Source organism: Microtus oregoni, unplaced genomic scaffold, assembly GCF_018167655.1.
Source record: "Microtus oregoni isolate MIOR12 unplaced genomic scaffold, Mior012 000043F_ref0000047, whole genome shotgun sequence".
NCBI lineage: Eukaryota > Metazoa > Chordata > Mammalia > Rodentia > Cricetidae > Microtus > Microtus oregoni.
Window position 1 is genome coordinate 14,242,712 of NW_024543210.1, and position 4,053 is coordinate 14,246,764.

Consider the following 4,053-nt stretch of genomic DNA (forward strand, 5'->3'; position numbering starts at 1 on the left):
TGGTCTACAAGAGCTAGTTCCAGGACAGGCTCCAAAACCACAGAGAAACCCTGTCTCGAAAAAACCAAAAAAAAAAAAAAAAATCTTTTAGCTTGTGGAAAAATAAGGAAAATGATGCTTCTGGCTGATTCCATTTAGCGTCTTTGGACAAAATTAGAAAAGAAACAAAAAGAAAAGAAGCTGTGATAAAATTGAGCAGATCCAGATGCACCCAAACAATCTCAAGGTTCCTAAGTGTGCCCTGATGTAGAATCTTGTAGCCTCAGAGCTTGAGTTTCAGAGCAAACACAGCCCTGTTATAGGATTAGCTGACTTACAGTGTGAAAATTCTTTCCTAGACTCAAAGTGCATTGACAGTTAAAGTGAGGCATTGACTGGAAGAGGATGGGACCCTGTGACTTGGGATGAGTGTGGGAGAGGACCCTAAGGAGGTGGAGGATGTTGACTCCTCAGATTCTGCTGGGCTCACTCTGCCTGAGGAATCCTTCCAACCCTTAGCAGAGGCTACATCCCCACCCTAATCCCACCCCCTTCGTTGTTGCCCTCTCTGTCTGAGGAAACTGATCCTGCCTCTTTTGCAGAGCAGGTGATGACATTATCTAAAGGAGATGTCAGAAAGAACAGTGCTGATTTCCCCCAGGAGCCACCTGTCATTGCCTGTAGACCTGTCACTTGAGGGCTAGGTTAAGCGGACCCCAGAGATGAGAATGAAAGTGTGGTCTGTGAAGAGGTATGCTATGCCACTAAAGAACTTGATGAGTTTGCTAATTCATTCAAGCAGAAGTCTGGAGACTATTGGCGAGAACGGACTTTAAAGGGTGAGATAACGGGAAGAGGTCAATTGAGACAGTGCCTCCATCAGTTTACCCTGTAAGCAAGTGTGTGGGAGCATTTTCAGGCTTAATGATTGTGCGTGAGAGCCCAGCCCACTTTGGACAGTGCTATCCCTGAGCAGGTGGTTCTTGGTTGTAGAGAGAAGCAAATCGAGCAAGCCATGAGGAGCAAGTCTGTATGTAAGTAGTGTTCTTCCATGGCCAGCATCTAGGTTCCAGCCTTGAGTTCCAGTCCTGACTTTCCTTTATGATGAACTGTGAATTTTAAGATGAAATAAACTTATCCCTGAGTGGCTTTTGGTCATAATGCTTAACCATACCGGTAGAAATCAAACTAAGACAACTTACAAGTTTGTTCATGAATTAAATTTTAAGCTTGGCTGAGTCACAGGTCCCTGTTTTTGTAAATGAAAGGGATGGTGGAAATAGTGTAAATACAAGTATTAAGATACGAATAGTGGTGTTATACAAATACCAGGTTTCTTTTTTAAGACTTCTGTCTCAGAAGAGCCAAGCGAGGAGAGTGAGACTTAAGGGAAGTAAATCAGAAATCCTATAACAATAAAAGGGAAAAAAACACCCAGAATCCCAGTCATAACAACATCTAGAGCAGTGATTCTCTAAGACATAGGGAGGAGAGACAACTGGACTTAAAATGTGATGATTGTGTATCTGCAACATGTAGGATGATACAGACTAAGGGGACAAATGGGACTGGAACTGTGGCTCAGCCATCAAGACCATCTTCTGGTCTTTCAGAGGACCCAAATTCAGTTCACAGCAACCACATCAGGTAGCTCACAACTACCTGTAACTCTAGCTTTGGAGGATCGGAAATGTTTGGCTTCCAATGACACCTGCACTGGTGTGTGCACACCCACACGCACGCACGCACACACATATTCTCACAGATAAAAATAAAATACTGACTTTTAAAAGACACAATTGGATATTATGCAGAAAGCAGAAACTTTTATTCCTACTCATTGTTAAAATGCTGAGATCCCTAAGGCGTTTATTGGACCATTAGCAGCTTAAAAATCTACAGCCCTTATAATACTGTACACAATAGGTTCCCAGTAAGCACTTGCTATATTTAACTAAAGCAAACTGAGGAAGGTAACATAATGATTTAATTCACTAAAAAGAGATGCTATCTCCTCATATCAAAGCAGGCTTGTGTATAAAAGTATTCTGCTTTAGGTCCTTACCCTATATATTATGGTTTCCAGTTTTTTTTTTTAATGGGATTCCTGTGTGTGCAAACACATGGGTATCTGCATCTATATGTGGTTTTCGTTTGGTTCCTTTTCTAGTTTGGTTGTTTTATATTATTCTCATTTGTCTGTTGTATTTTATTATTGTTCCTTAGATGCCTGTTTGTTTTCTAATGAGAGACAGAAAGATTATGAATCCAGGTGGAAGGGAAGTGGGGGGGGGACCTGGGAGGAATAAGGGGAGGGGAAACTGTAATTAGAAGATATTGAAAATACATCTATTTTCAATAAAAGACAAAGTATATTCTGCTCTGAAGTAGGAAAAAGGCTTCTTGGTTGGGGGAGGACAGGAGAGTGGAAAGGGCGCCGTAGCCCACACTCTCTGTGGGGCCATCCTCAAAACTGAGGTTTTCCTTTAAAGTAGTTATGATGTCCCATTTCTTTCAAGGATGAATGTGCAAAAGGTCTATTGAATTACAGTTTTGCAGTGAATATATTTCAGCAGGTGAAATTCTTGGCTTTTACTCTTTGTATGTGAACAAGTGAGGATACCTTTTCTCAGGGACAATCCAAGTCTTGGCCACAGGTATACAGCTGGTATGAACTTATTGCAGGGGTAAGTTTCCAAGGTGTTCCTTTACACTGGGGGATCAGTACTAGTTGCATTGACCTTGGGGAGGAGGTATCATTGTGAAGATCTTTTACTGAATGTATCACAGAACTTCATGTTCAAAAATTATTCCACTACTGCATCTTTGTTATTTACATTCAGAAATTGGTGCATCTATGGTTTTGAAAGAAATATATTATCCTCTTGAGTGAATTTTCAGGTGAAGGCAATGGTTTGATTTTGTATGTGTGAACTGAAAAGATGCTCAGAATTATGATTTGTGTTCAATTTTGATATTTTAGTTGTGTTCAATTTGATACTGGTATTATACTTGATATTATTTTAGGCTACTTTTTATCTTTTTAGTTCTCTTTACTGAGAATATGGCTTTCAATGTTCTACTTTTATTTTTTATTTGTGTGTGTGCCTCAGAGTCCAGAGGAGGACTTGACTCTCCTAGAACTAGAATTACAGGCAATTATGAGCCAACATGTGAGTGCTGGGATTGAACTCAGGCCCTCTGCAAGAACAGCACATGTTCCTAACTGCTGGGCCAATTCTCTTCTCTTTTTTTAACGGTTTAATTAGATCTCTCTTATTGAATTATGTCTAAGCCTTTGGGATAGTGAGATACATAAAATAAATTATGTGTAAACAGTCAGTCAGTACCACCCAACCTAATAAAACATGTAGTTTGTTTATTATATTTTAAATACTTTATTATTGTGCATTTAATTTCTATTTTGTAGATAGCCCTTATTTTTAACAGGAAGGAAGCCTCCTATAAATGGTGCTTGCCTCTTTGAACATGCCTAGATGCATCAGTGAAAATTATCCAATGAATGCAGAAAAAGACACGAGACAAAAGGTCAAGGTTTTACCTTTGTTTTTATCAAGATATTATAAAATATTATAATAATTTTATATTAAGTTACAGTGTATTTATTTATTCTGTGTATGCATGCATGCATGTCAGCACACACATATCATGGCATGCGTGTCAGAGTTACAGAAGCAGTGTTCTCCTTCCACTGTGTGGGGCCTCAGGTTTGGTAGCAGGTGACTTTGCCTGCCAAACCATCTCTCTTGACCTTGACTATACATTTTCGTTGTGTTTAATTTTATTGTCTTCTCATGTGTATGGGTATTTTGCCTGTCTGTCTGTGCACCGTGTGCTTGCCTGGTACCCATGGAGGGATGAAGGCATCAGATCCCCAGACACTGGCGTTTTAGGTAGTTGTGAGCTGTCATGTGGGTGCTGGGACTTGAACCCAGGTTCTCTGGAAGAGTCGCCAGTACCTCTCCAGCCCCCCACACTAACAGATCTTAATCTTAAAGTTCTTAAAGGACAGAAGAGAAGAAAAATTATGAGATGTTTTTGAGTTATCCATAG